Source organism: Adiantum capillus-veneris, chromosome 22 (genome assembly GCF_014529385.1).
Source record: "Adiantum capillus-veneris isolate H3 chromosome 22, ASM1452938v2, whole genome shotgun sequence".
NCBI classification, from domain to species: domain Eukaryota; kingdom Viridiplantae; phylum Streptophyta; class Polypodiopsida; order Polypodiales; family Pteridaceae; genus Adiantum; species Adiantum capillus-veneris.
Genome location: NC_140952.1, coordinates 84736960 through 84752762, shown reverse-complemented (window position 1 = coordinate 84752762; position 15803 = coordinate 84736960). Strand labels below are relative to the sequence as shown.

General features: G+C 41.3%; 1 pseudogene; it reads left to right on the top strand.

Annotated features, from left to right (window-relative positions):
* Nucleotides 1-12742: 12742 nt before the first annotated feature.
* On the top strand, nt 12743-13261 carry LOC147429708 (uncharacterized; annotated as a pseudogene).
* The last annotated feature ends 2542 nt before the right edge of the window (nt 13262-15803 follow it).

Below are 15803 nucleotides of genomic sequence, written 5' to 3'. Positions count from 1 at the left end.
AAGTGGGGTGTGGATGCAATAGGTCCCCTACCTCGTACTTCTACAGGGAAGGTTTTCATCATCATGGGTGTTGACTACATGACACGATGGGCGGAAGCAACAAGCACAACCCGAATCACAGCTGAAGAGGTATCAAAGTTTATTTTTGATCATATTTGTAGTAGGTTTGGAACACCCCTAGAAATCTTATCAGATCGAGGCCCGGGTTTTAGGGCTGACCTTCTGAATGATCTCTTGAGGAGGTTAAAAGTGAAACACCTGCATTCCACACCCTACTATCCTCAATGCAATGGATTGGTGGAAAAAGTGAATGGAATGATATGTAAGATCATTTCTAAGCAGGTTGTGGACCGGCCTAATGATTGGGATCGCCATTTGACGGCTGCTCTTTGAGCGTATAGGACATCTTTCAAGGTATCTACCCAATTCACCCCTTTTCATCTAGTTTATGGACAGGAGGCACTTCTCCCCATTCAGGACGTAGAGCTCTCAAGCTTGCGCGTTCTTGCAAGAGTGGCAAAAAAACCAAAAGAGGTTCTACATGAAAGGATCTTAGATCTCCAACGACTTGAGCTAGATAGAGAAGAGTCCATTGATCACTACATCACCAAAGCGACAAGCCAAAGGAATAAAATCAACAAGAAGCTCAAGGGGAAAGGATTGAAGGAAGGTATGTTGGTTCTTCGCTATGATAACCGACTTGATACTCGACTTGACAAAAAGTTTTTGCAAAGATGGGAGGGACCTTTCATGATAAAAACAAAGTTTGGGAATGGTAGTTCCAGATTAGCAGATTTATCAGGAAAACTCCACAAGACTAGAGTCAATGGATGGAGATTAAAGCCCTACTTTCAACGTATCAATCCGTTGATAGGCAGTCATCTACCTACATCGTCTAAGCTCCAAATTGACATGGCTCCCTTAGGCTTGGCAAATGCTCCACCTATTTTTAAATCTTTGATGTGCAAAGAAGAACCAGCCTTGGAATCTGAACATACCCAAGGCAACCCTCCCATCTCCGATTTATGGGATTGAGGTAATGAAAAGCAGGTCTAATGGAGTAAAAGAGTGCATGACACTCCTCCTATTGAAAAAAAAAAGTGGAAAAAGAAAAATGACAAAAAAAGAGAAAAAAAAAAGAAGAAAAAGAAGCAACACCGTCCTCCTAAAGATATGAATATCTCTAGGCTTCGGGGAGGGCTAATATAAGTGGCATAAAATGGTAACCATCTTTTTGCAACATTTGTCAGCCTACTCAACGTCCTCTTCCTCATATGTGTATATATTTTTCTACGCTATTAAGTTATCTAGAGTAAATTCCCCCTCTTCGTTTAACCTTTGTGGCAACACATACATTATACTCTTCCCAAAAATGTCACCTTAGTCATATATTTATATTACCACCCTTTTCTTTTTTTCTTTGTAAATAGAATAAGCATACAATAACCAACTATATACCCCCAAACTTTCTTACCTCTTGTGAATTAGTAGTAGAAAAATAATATATCCATCTTCCACCCCATATAGATAAATTCCCATGGAAATCAACTCTCCACTTGTCTTCACCAAAGATTATGGTCCCTCTCTACAAGTCTTCTATGCCCCCTACATAGGTGGCCCAATATCTCTTAAGAATATACATATAGTTTCTCTCCTTTCAAAAAGACTCCAATTGTATATTCTTTTCACAAGAAAATAATATTGGGCCCTCCTCTATTTGTTTAAGCATCATAGCCTTTTGAAAAAGAATCATTCCCCTTGGATGCATACAAGCAAAGGGCCCATGCAAGAAGACTTGGAAGCAAAAGGTTCCCTAGCCTAGTGTGGACCTTCCCAACCAAATTCCTTGGTGCATGGGCATGAAGAATAGTCCAAATTCATATAAAACATGTTGAGAAGGTCAATTTTGCCTTTTGAAGCGTGTCATTCCGAGCTACAGGTAAAAAGTTATGGTCAAAATAGTGTAAATCCGTCAGATTCGCAGCAAAAGGGAACTGTAAATCAAGTAAATCAAGAGGGTGAGATCTTATTTTTCCCCTACTCATCTTCTAGAAGAGCAATGAATGTTCAAGGTCACTTGCATGTGATGGGACCAACCTAAAGATGCTTTCTAAATGCCAAAACAGACAAGTTGAGATACCCCGCAAGAGCCACCTGTAGGGCTTCATGGTGGGGCCCACCTACATTATGCACCCCTATGGAGCCTTCACGGTCTAAAATGATATTTTTGGTGAATAAATAATCCCTTTTATGTCCAATATTCAATGAGTGGTCAAGGGACACTTAATTAGGTCTAATCACTTACTCTAATTAAGTGTAGCATAATCCCACTCCTACACAACTATAAATAGCCCCCCTTGGAGAGACTCAAGGACAGACACCTATATTTTCAACTTCATGTTGTTTCTTGATCAATAGTAGAGAAAACCCCAACTCTCCCTCTTTCACATCCTCCCTCCTAACCCTCCTCTTTGGAGGAAGTGCAAACTCTATTCTCCACTCTTTCCATTCTACAATCTCTTACTCCATCAACCCAATAAAATCATTTGTAGCACCTCAATAACTTGTAAATACATCATGATCTCTCTCATGGTTATGTTAATGATCATGAAATCATCTTCAAAACTTTCAAGTGTCGCAATTAGTGATGGTTAGCCAGCGTCTGTCCTCCCCTTAAAAGGTGTGCGAGAAATCAAGTAAGTGTTCTATTCTCAATTTACCATTGGTTTGTTTCTCCACACTTATTCAATTGGTCTAAAGAAATTTCTCACTCCAACTCTCTTTTGCTTCATTACATATGCATGTGGCTACCTCTCATGGTGATTTTATTCGTGTCACGGCATTGCATAGATGGAGATGAGCTCTCTATGCAAAGTGTGTTAGTTTGATGTAAGTGATTCTCTTGTGTGTTTGAGAGACAAGTCTTGTGCGCATGATTTTTTGATGAGTGCTTGAGAGAGGAAGAGTTTGGATGTACTATGGGTATTCTTATGGGGAGAAGGTGAATGCTATTCCACAAATTGCATATTTCATTTTGATGCACGTCATTGGGTTGCATAATCGTTGATGGTGTTCAAGTGTCCAAAGTGTATATAGAGTAAGGGGGTTTTCAAAGTGTGTTGCTTGAGTGGGTGAGTGCAAGTGTTATTTTGATTGGTTTCCTTCTCCACTCCCAAAAGAAGGTGGTGCCCCAAGTAGTGTGTGTACCTCTTTACGAACATTTTGTGAGGGTAGGCCCATTGGTTTGGGTTTAGAGGCCCCATTTCAAAAAGCTCGCCTTCAGTGGTACGTCATAGAGGTAGCCTCTCATAGTGTACGGACGTATGAAGGCTACCATGTGCCAATCACAGTGGCATCAATGGAGGAGATCGGAGAAGATGCTCAGTCAGAAGCCACTACAAGAGGTACTTAATATTAGCGACCCTCGCAATGCGATGCTCAAAGTGAAAACCCACGACGTCGTTATGAGCATCCCTAAGTTACAAGTATACCAACGATGTTCATAGCGACACCTATAGCGACGCCGACAGGGGTAAAGAAATAACCGAGAGTGTTCGAAAACTCAAATCTCAGATTTGAGTTTTCGACGCTCAAGCAAGCAAAGGTAACCAACGCTCTCCCTCTCTCTCTCTTTCTCCTCCACACACACACACACACACACACACACACACACACACACAAGGAGAGGAAGAAGAGCCAGGTATGCTCCTTCCCTCTCCTCTCTCATGCTCCCTTCCCCTCTTTCTCTCTCTCTCTCCCTCTCTCTCTCACACACACACACAATGTGTTTTTTTTAGAGAGAGAGAGAGAGCACATGCATAAACAAAAAACACACACACCTACATGCATAAACAAAGAATGCACACACACACACATTGAGAGAGGAAAAGAGAGAGAGAGAGAGAGAGAGAGAGAAGAAGAAGAAGAAGAGAGTTTTAACATCGTAGGAAACTATCCCAAGAGAGTCCAGGGATTTCAAAATGATGTGATCACACTATAATTTCAGGTTAATAACAATAGAAATGCAAAATAACAAATATTTTGTTAATTGACATTCATCTTTTTTGACCTCCAGGGAGACCTGGAGACCGGCTCGTGACCCGCCGGGCTAATTAATTGGACCGCCGGGCCCGTTGGGCTAGTAAATTTCTCCGACGGTCACGCCGGGTAAAGCTATTTACCCGCCAGGCCCGCCGTGGCTATATAAAGGCGACTCCGGTGCTTGTCTTTTTCACAAAAGAGGTACATTGAAAAGTCTTCACCAAACTTTCTAACAGCTTTCCACATTCTCAAAGCAGTGTAGCAATAATTTTTTAAACCCTTCCTTATTTTATTGATTTTTTTTTTTAGTTTTTTGGGTTAAAAATTAAAGGTTTAAAATTTCATTTATCAAATCATCGTACGTGGATGCACTGGCACATGGTTGCAATTGCGGCTAGGTGTGTCATTGCAAAAGCGTACGATTATTCAAGTAGCGTACGATTATTCAAGTATCTTTGAGTCGATTATCTCTTCTTTCAAGGATTATTCAAACCAAACATTAGTGTTATAATCAATATCACACATAAGCGTAGTAGTGAAGCCTGAAAGGAATAAACCTCAATCTACTCAAACATGAGCATACAACGGTGAATCAAATATGTGATCAGTCCATCCCAAAAGTAGAGATATCGACCCAAAGATTCACCTTCATACCTCCTTTCATGAATCAATCCAGTCCAAAAAAGAACTAATGACCCATGATTGGAGCTCTAATCGAAATAGCAAGCAAATACAGCGGTGAATCAAACATGTGATTAGTCCATCCCAAAAGTAGAGATATCGATCCAAAGATTCACCTTCCTACCTCCTTTCATGAATCAATCCAGTCCAAAAAAGAACTAATGACCCATGATTGGAGCTCTAATCGGAATAGCAAGCAAATACAGCGGTGAATCAAACATGTGATCAATCCATCCCAAAAGTAGAGATATCGACCCAAAGATTCACCTTTCTATCTCTTTTCAAGAATCAGTTCAGTCCAAAAAAGAACTAATGACCCATGATAGAAGTTCTAATCAATTTAGCAAATATAATGGTAAATCAAACATGAGATCAGTCCATCCCAAATGTAGAGATACCGACCCAAAGATTCACCTTTCTACCTCCTTTCAAGAATCAGTTTAGTCCAAAAAAGAACTAATGATCCATGATCATAGTTACATTAAGGTTTTTTTTTTTTTAAAGACTATTCATTTTTTTACCTTTTAGTTTTTCTTCTAAATTTTAAAGGATGACCAAATTTAGAGGAAGCGGTGATATGATGTGATGTCTATAAAGGGGCTATATAGAGCCGCCAAATATGGAGGGGGTACACGACGGGCCCGGCGAGGTTCTTGCTTGTCCCATCGGGTTTCATATTAAGCCCGCCGGGCCTGCTGAGATTGTTGGTTGTTCCGCCAGTTTTACGTTTTCTACCCGTTTTCATAGGTCATGACATTAGATATTTTATTAACATGAAAAAAATAGTGATAATAACAACAATAATTAACATTTAACAAAATGCGTCATCGCGTAATTAAAATCCCTGCAAGAGACCTTAAAGATCTAGTCAATGAGGAGTTGAACTCAAGACCTGTTATTCAAAAGGGAAATGGCATAACCAATCTACCACACTTGGGTGATACAAAGGTTATACCATTTTCCTCCTTTTACTAGCCCACACACACACCCACACACACACACACCCGAGAAGAAGAGAATTTAATTTAATGTCGTAGGAAACTATCCCAAGAGACCTTAAAGATCTAGCCGATGAGGAGTTAAACTCAAGACCTGTTATTCAAGAGGGAAATGGCATAACCAATCTACCACACTTGGGTGATGGAAAGTTTATACCATTTTTCTCTTTTTATTGTTTAAGATTAAGTTAGATTTAGATTTATGTTAGATTAGATTTAGGTTTATTTAAGTTATATTAAATTAGATCTAGATTTATTTTCAGTTAGATTTACGTTAAATTAGTTTAGGTTTATTTACGCGCGTTAGATTTAGATTTATGTTAGATTAAATTAAATTTAGGTTTATTTTGAGTTTAAGATTAAATTAGATCTAAATTTATATTTGATGGACTATGCGGACCAGCAATTTCACGACAGTCTAGCGGTGGTGGTTATTGTGGCGAGGAGCACGTCGTTCCTGGAGCTCATGTGTTGCAGAGTCCCTAGGATACACTAAGGAGTATCCCTGCTTGTGAGACTGCTCAGACTACACCGGAGGATCATACTTCTACGCGTTTGAGAGTGGTGTCCCGGCCACTGTGTCGGAGATGCTAAGGAGTCACCCGAACACTACATCGGGGTCGCCTAGAGACCCATTAGAAAATTTTGGAGGTCATTTGGAAGGCCTTGTAAGAAATTGTATTTCTCTCTCTAGAAACTTTTTTTAAAATGCACTTGCACCTTGTGAGTACGTCCAAAAGGACAACCAGACAGTCTAAAAAGTAGATTTATATTCTCAATCGTCCTTGAAAACGGTCACTTTTTTATTTAATGCGAGCGTCTTTTTCAGAAGGCAAGTGCGGCGCATTCAATGCAGCTTACGTCATCACTGAAAGTTTAAAAGTCACAAACTGTCAATTAGTGATAGATTTTGAGGCTTTTGACACCACCAATGCGTCCGGAACGCCAAAATACCCTAAAAACGAATGTCTACTTATTTCATTCCGACAATCCGGAGAGGCAAAAAATGTCAAAAAACCTCAAAAAATGGGCTTTTTACTTAAGGCGCGCGAGAAGGCATTCTAAAATTCTAGAATGCCTCCCTACGCGCCGTTAGTACAAAGCTCTTTTTAGTGATTTTTGGACACTTATCTTTCAAGAAAGCCCCTTTTTAAAGGTTTTTTGACATTTTCCTCTCAAAAATCTCCCTAAAAAGAGAAAAAAAAGGGCTTTTTACTAACAGCGCGCGAGGAGGCATTTCAAAATTTTGGAATGCCCCCTCGCGCGCCAGTAGCAAAATGTTCTTTTAGGGGTTTTTGATATTTTTTGCCTCTAGCAATCAGACATTCATTTCGAGGATATTGTATTGGGGCGTTCCGGACGCATTGACAGTATCAAAAGTTTCAAAATCTTCCACCACTTGATAGTTTTGTGACTTTTTGAGTTCTAGTGATGACGTAAGCCGTATCAAATGCACCGCATCTACCTTCTGAAAAAAGTGTTCGCATTAAATGAAAGAGAGTGATCGTCTTCAAGGACCACTAGATTATTAAATGAGGAGAGGGACACCTTTTATATTTTTGTTAATATCAATTTATTTTTCTACGTAACATAGGCCCTTATCTCATTGGAAGAGCTTATTTTCCTCTCTCTTCCAAAAGGCCCTCCAAAAGACCTCCGAAATCTCCTAATGTGGATGATGAGCATTCACCGGACAGGGTTGTTATATTTCACAAGAGGGACATGCCAAAGGGATGCGTGTACCTCATCAATCGTATGTCCGATGAGATCATTATGACCCATGAGGGGAAGCAGGTGATGGGCCGCATACGACAGTTGTGTAGACAGGTTTTCTGACACACTGTAGTCTGTCATGGTCTCTTGGAGGGCTCATGATGAAGCCTCCAAGGATTATCTTATTGCTACACTGCATCAAGAGTTTCCAATTCCCTCTCTGGAGAATACATTTGACGATGCTTGGATGAGGAGACGCACGCGCGACTACATGAAGCATCGGAGGTCAGATGCACAGATGCCAGACCTGACTGGCTTGAAAGAGAGGAGTGGGTCATGGATCAATAGGGTGGAGAGGTGAGATTATTAAACTCTTGCATTGAAGTATTTGTATATGTGAGGCCCATTCACATCTACACAGCTAGTAGCCCCATTGATATGTCTTTTACCCTTCAATGGAGCGAATCACCACCTGTTCAATTAGGTTAGATTTAAGATTGGATTTTGGATTGAGTTTTTATATTATAGTCTACCTTCGAGATTACGGTAAAAAAATAAGAGTTAGACGAACGGTGAAAAGATCTATTGTGAAAAGATGTTAAGATGCTGTGAAATGTTATAGCTAGAGAAGAGGTAAAGGGGTTTTGTACACTACATGCACTATCATGTAGACGTGGGTGTGTAGATTTCTGGTACCCACAAATATAGGCATTGAGCAATAAAGACGAGATTATAACCCGATGGTTTTGATCTCCGTGCACCTCTAGACCGAGGTGTGCGGGGATTGGACATGACTAGAGAATGTGAGAGTAGTGACGAGAATGTGGGGCCATCCAACCGAAACACATATCTCTCAACGAGGATCTTATGTCCTTGTAATCAATGCAAGCATGTTGTGCAACGGACAAGACACGTTTCTTTGGAGCACGTTTGCGAATTTGGCGAGTTCGATCCATCTATTATAGATCGAGTTGTTGCCAATTATAACTCGTCGGACTCTGACGCTTGCCAACAGGCAGCAATCTTGCAATCGAATAGACGTGTTCGCGAGCACTTTGGTCAAGCACCATATGTGAGGCCACAAGATGTAGCATCTGACAGCTCGAGGGATGATCATGCAAACCACATTCCCAACGAGGCAATGTTTGAGTCCGAGATCGATAAAGATCATGGATTTAGAAAGGCTCATCTATGATGCTATAAAAAGTGAAGCCGATACGCCATTGTATGATGGAGCACGTGTGTTTAGATTGAAGGCGCTCCTAGTTCTTCTCAACATGCAGACAAAGTTTGGATGGAGTGACACTAGCATCACAACGCTTTTTAGGTGATCTATTATAATTAGTTTACTTTAATAAAAAACTCTAAATGTATAATGATCTGATAGATTTTTACACAATTGTACCGTATTTAATGGTCTTTGCGTCCACTCCAGGTACGTATGCTCTAAATATGTTCTCACAAGCAAGGACGACGAGAACTGCGCTCCGAGTGGGATAGAGACTGAAGCTGCAATCGCGAAGCTGGTTTGCTCAATATAGATGCTGCTCCTCCCACCACTAGATCTAGCTGATCAGGTGAAAGAGGCACTAAGAAGCACTACTACTGCTTCTCAGCGTCTCTTTCACCCGATCAATTAGATATAGTGGTGGAGCAAGCAACTTCTATAAGCAGACCTTCGCGATGCAGCTTCAGTCTCCATCGCACACGGAGCGCAGTGCTTTTACAAATTCACAGAAATTCAAAGTAATCTCTCTACACAGGAATCCCTTCCCCTTTATGAGTCCTCTCTCTCTCTCTCTCTCTCTCTCTCTCTCTCTCTCTCTCTCTCTCTCTCTACTTGTCCATGTTTTCTTCTCCATTCATTCAATATTAAGTTTAAATGTTGTGTGTTTAATGCAGGTATGGATGATGAGCAGTTTCTTTCTTCTTTGTCACCCGAGCAGAGATAGTGGTACGTGGAGCGTCATTGCTCTGGTGCACAATCGCGTGTTCCTACTCTGGCCGTGTCTCCCTTTGTTTTGAAGCATTCAACGCGCTCCGAAGCTTCCGTGTCAATGAGACGATCTTCACACTCGTCTATGCACCAGCGCTCTAGTGGTGGTAGCGGCGGTTGTTGTGGGGATGCCGCCGCCGGGTCCTCGACACCGCCTCTTTACCCTCCCCTTCTTTGTCCGCCCCGACACCAGCTACATACCTAGCGGCTACACACCACTAGCTACTCCTCCAGGAGTCACTCCAGTCGACACTCCTCGCTTCGGGGCCCAGACTCCAGTGGAGACACCTGACGTCCGTACCTCCGTCGACACGCCGCTAGAGACCCCAGTCGTCGAGACACCCAAGTTCATGCGTCACCAGTGAGAGGGCTTACCCTACTCCGTCGACTTCAATGGCGGCATCATCTTGGATGATGAAGGCAAGAAGGTGATCTCGGGCATGCGCGGTCTTTGCTCTCAGGTGTTTAGACACTACATACTAAACACTTGGAGTGAAGTACCAAGTGATTTAAAAGACAAAGTCATCAACATGATTCATGACGAGTTTCCGGTTCCAACACGGGATGACCGCTTCAATGAAGACTTGATGAAGGTTCGAATGCGCGAATATTGCAAGAACAAGCGTTCCAAAGTACAAAAAGCAATCACGCATGGGTGAAACAGACCACATTGGCTGGCCACAGAAGATTGAAAGAATGCGAAGAAAGCAGTGCGCGAGAATCCCGACAAGTGGAAGCAACAAAAGGAGGCCACCAGAGCGCGAGTAGAGGCAGGGAGCTCGCACCACTTGGGGAGCGGTGGGTGGGCATCATCCGAGGTCGATTTTGTAAGTGTTTTCACATTGCTCTTTAGGTTTGATAGTTTAGGATTTAGGGGTTTTTAAATTCCAACATAATGGATTCTTTGTATGTTTTGACAGTGGTCGATGACAGGACGTGACCCCAATACGCAGGCAGGAAGGGCTTAAACGTCCTAATGGACATTTTGAGTTCTCGCGCTGACATGGTTAGTATTAGGGTTTACTCTTTTCTATGTTTATAAAAGTTGCTATATGTTTATACTTACAGAAAGCTGTCTTATTGTTTTTTTTTGCAGAATCCGGCAGATACATCGCTTGGACACAATGAGACGTCTGATTACACAACGTCAGTCTAGCCGTAGCTAGATAGCATTAGTTTCCTTTTTTCATAGCATATGTATCATGAGACGACTTTTATACATCTTTTTGAAAACCATGTATATTTTTTCAATAATGACAATGGTGTTGTAACTATTACCTTTACAAAGTTTAACAATTAAGTGATTTTGCCTATGATGTGTACAATTGTCATTGATTTACTTTCATCAATTTACTTTTGTCAGTTTGTATCTTTATTCTACAAACAATACTATGGATGATAGAGTTAAAGGTTATATTGTCTTGTGGATGACTACTTTGGATCTATATCTAAGCTTGCACTTTTTTTCAAAGGTAAATCAATTAATGAAACATTCAATATGGTTAATGGGTGGCAGGGCATTGCCCTACCACCAAAAAACAATTCTCTCGGGCGTTGCTATGACCGTTGCTATATAAGGCTCTGCAGCATCGCTATAGATGGCATGTAAACGTCGCTATCATCATCGTTATAGGCGTTGCTATATAACAACGGGTATAGCGACCGTTATAGCGACGTTACTGTATCGATGCTATTAGCGATGGTCTTAGCGACGCCAGGGAGTATAAAATTCCAATGTATTTCTGTTGCTAACAACGTCACAAGTGCACACAACCTCTTGTAGTGAGCCGCTGAGGTGGTGCCAGACGAACATGAAGCTGCTACTCTCTATGGGGTGCATGCAGAGGATCTACAAAATGAAACTGAGAACATCTGTTTAAACGGAGAGCTCTATATAGATATAGGAAGTTATGATGAGATTTGTGAGGATGAGAGAGAGACCTCTTAAAGCCATAAATATTTTATTTGAACAATATAGCTCCGTTTTATAATGTATATTGTATTCGCGTGGCTTTTTGTCCATTTTTATCTATATGCATCATTGTTTTTAATGGTCATTGAGTCATTGTATTTAATGGTCTTTGCATCCACTCCAGGTACGTATGCTCTAGGTATATTCTCACAAGCAAGGACGACGAGCACTGCGCTCCGAGTGGGATGGAGACTGAAGCTGCAATCGCAAAGCTGGTTTGCTCAATATAGATGTTGCTCGTCCCACCACTAGATCTAGCTGATCAAGTGAAAGAGACTAAGAAACACTACTACTGGCACTCAGCGTCTCTTTCACCCGATCAATTAGATTTAGTGGTGGGGCAAACAACTTCTATGAGCAGACCCTCGCGATACAGCTTCAGTTTCCATCGCACCCGGAGCGCGGTGCTTTTACAAATTCACAAAAATTCAACGAAATCTCTCTACACAAGAATCTCTCCCTCTTTATGAATCCTCTCTCTCTCTCTCTCTCTCTCTCTCTCTACTTGTCCATGTTTTCTTCTCCATTCATTCAATATTAAGTTTAAATGTTCATGTGTTTAATGCAGGTATGGATGATGAGAAGTTTCTTTCTTCTTTGTCACCCCAGCAGAGACGGTGGTACATGGAGCGTCATCACTCTGGCGCACCATCGCACGTTCCTACTCCGATCGCGTCTCCCTCTGTTTCGGAGCATTCAGCACACTCCGAAGCTTTGGTGTCGACAAGACGATCTTCACACTCGTCTAGGCACCGACGGTTGTAGAGATGCCATCGCCAATGCCTCGACACCGCTTTGTGTTCGACGAGGCTCTTTATCCTCCCCTTCTTTGCCCGCTCCAACACCAACCACGGCATCGCTATCTACACCAGTTTTTGCGCAGTTGTCAACCGTTCCTAGCAGCTACACACCACTAGCTTTTCCTCCAGGAGTCACTCTAGTCGATACTCCTCGCTTCGGGACCCAGAATCCAGTGGAGACACCTGACGTCCGTACCCCCGTCAACATGCCGCTAGAGACCCCTGCCGAGACACCCAAGTTCATGCATTACCGACGAGAGGGCTTGCCTTACTCCGTTGACTTCAGCGGCAGCATCATCTTGAATGATGAAGGCAAGAAGGTGATCTTGCGCATGCGCGGTCTTTGCTCCCAGGTGTTTAGATACTACATACTAAACAACTGGATTGAAGTACCAAGTGATTTAAAAGACAATCATCATCATGCTTCATGACGAGTTTCCCATTCCAATATGTGATGACCGCTTCAATGAAAACGTGATGAAGGTTCGAATGTGCAAATACTGCAAGCACAAGCGTTCCGAAGTGCAAAAAGCAATTAAGCATGGGTGGAACAGACCAGATTGGCTGGCCAAAGAAGATTGAAAGAATGCAAAAAAAAGCAGCGCGCGAGAATCACGACAAGTAGAAGCAACAAAAGGAGGCAGCCAGAGCACGAGTAGAGATAGGAAGCTCGCACCACTTGAGAAGCAACGAGTGGACATCATTTGAGACCAATTTTGTAAGTGTTTTCACATTGCTCTTTAGGTTTGATAGTTTAGGGTTTAGGGGTATTTAAATTCTCACATAATGGATTCTTTGTATGTTTTGACAATGGTCGAAGACAGGACGTGACCCCACACTGTAGGAGCGCGAGTACGCAGACAGAAAGGGCTTAAACGCCCTAATGGACATTCTGAGTTCTCACGACGACATGGTTAGTATTAGGGTTTACTCGTTTCTATTTGTTGTATTGTTTTATAAACGTCGCTATATGTTTATACTTACAGAAAGCTGTCTTATTGTTTTTTTTTTGCAGAATCCGACAGATACGTCGCTTGGACGCGATGAGACGTCTGATTAGACGACGTAAGTCTAGCCGTAGCATTAGTTTCTTTTTGTCATAGCATGTGTATCATGAGATGACGTTTATATGTCTTTTTGAAAACCATGTATATTTTTTCAATAATGACAATGGTGTTGTAACTATTACATTTGTAAAGTTTAACAATCAAGTGATTTTGCCTATGATGTATACAATTGTCATTGATTTACTTTCATCAATTTACTTTTGTCGGTTTTGTATCTTTATTCTGCAAACAATACTATGGATGATGGAGTTAATGGTTATATTGTCTTGTGGATGACTACTTTGGGTCTATATTTAAGCTTGCACTTTTTTTTGAAGGTGAATCAATTAATGAAACATTCAATATGGTTGATGGGTGAATGCTTTGGCATCAAAAAAAAATTCTCTCGAACGTCGCTATGAGTACCGTCGCTATAGGTGGCATGTAAACGTCGCTATAGGTGTCTCTATATAGCAAGGGCTATAACGACGCATATAGCGACGATTATAGTGACGTTCCTGTATCGACGCTCTTACGAACGGTCTTAACGATGCCAGAGAGTATAAAAACCCAATGTATTTCCGTCGCTAACAGCGTCACAAGTGCACACAACCTCTTGTAGTGTAAGTAAAGATTAGATATATAAAATTAAGATTTAGAAAGAGATTAAGTAGAGAGTAGATATATAGAGATTAGGTAGATTTATCACTCTATTTATATTTAAAGAGTTATAGATATAGAGATTGGTAGAGATTAGATATATAAAATTAAGATTTAGAAAGAGATTAAGGTGAAGAGAGAGGTATGGATATAGTAGATAGATCAGAGGGTGTAGAGTTTAAGTACATTGTGTAGAGAGTAGAAATAGAGAGAGTATAGATAGAGAATAAGTAAAAGATAGAGAGATAAAGTTAAGATTTAGAAAGAGATTAAGGTTTCAAGAAAGAGGTGTGGATAGAGTAGATAGAGAGGATGTAGAGAGGGAGGATACATAGAAAGTAAAAATAGAGAGATTAGTTGTAGAGGGAGAGTAGAAATAGAAGTTATGATATAGATAAAGGGAGTAGAGATAGAGAGAGATGTGGATATAGGTTAGGATGTAAAGAAAAGAGTAGAGAGAGGTTAGGATGTAGATAGGAGTAGAGAGGGTGTAGATAGAGAGAGGGATGATACATAAAGTGCAGAGATAGATAAAAGGAGTAGAGAAAATGTAGAGATTTACCTCTGTTTAGAAAGTAGAGAGAGGAGAGAGATTAAGTAGAAAGTAGATAGATAATGTTAAGATTTAAGAAGAGATTAGGTTGTAGAGAGGCGTAGAAAGAGTAGATAGAGAGGGTGTAGAGATTAGGTAGAGAGAGGAGACAAAGGAGAAATAGATAGAGAGAGAGAGAGAGAGAGAGAGAGAGAGAGAGATTAGGTGTAGATATCCTAGCCTTCTCTTTCTTGCGTCGTCCTCAACCTCCCCTTGGGCAAGGGGCTACCTTGTGGGAGAGCGTTAACACAACCTTGCCCTCCCAACCAACACCACCTTGCCCACACATCTAATCATTCCCATGATTTTGACTTTGTTCGAGCTACCCACAACCCCGATTTTGTCCAACTAGTATGGTCTTGACTCTACCCAAGCTGTCCTCAACTCTCAGACTCATCTTAGCACCGACTTTTGACTCTATTGAGATGCCCGTGACTCTCTAGCATTGTTGCTCTGAGTCTCTACATAGAAAGCATGTGCCTATCATGGCAACTCGAGCTTCATCTCAAAGAAACTCTACATTCTCCGCGGTCGTGGAAACACCCCCAAAGACAAACATAACACACCTTCAAACACCCTCTTGAGTTCAAAATGAACTCAGGAAGCTTTGCAAGGAGAATGAGGAGCTCAAGCATAGACTTGTCACCATCGAAGCTCGACTCACCACTGTGGAAAACTGCAAAAAAGAAGAGATGGAACATATGGAAACCAAGCTCAATAACACAAAGGTGGAAGTAGAGACCACCTTCACAAAGGAGGTCAAAACCAAAGCATAGGATATCATCTTTTGTAAGATTGAAGATCATGTAATGTCCACGCTAGGTGAACAACAATGCAAGGATGATATCGTCCTCAATGTTTGCATGGACAGGCTTCCAAGAAACTAGAAAGGGAAGGGGGATCTCAAGCTCAATAACACAAAGTTGGAAGTAGAGACCAACCTCACAAAGAAGGTCAAAACCCAAGTGCAAGACAATAACTTGGATTACAATTAAAGTTAAAGTGCAAGAAGATTGCATGGCACATCATGGTAAACCATTGGCATCACCATGCCGATGATTTGATGACTAAAATGTAAACAAATGTAGTTATTTTGGAGAGAGAGAGAGAGAGAGAGAGAGAGAGAGAGAGAGAGGAAGAAGAGTATTTTAACGTCATAGGAAACTTTCCAAAGAGACCTTAAAGATCTATCCCCAACAAGGAGAGGTGAACTCAAGACTTGTTATTCAAGAGGTAAATGGCATAACCAATCTACCACCCTTGGGTGATAGAAAGGTTATACCATTTTCCTCCTTTTATTAGCA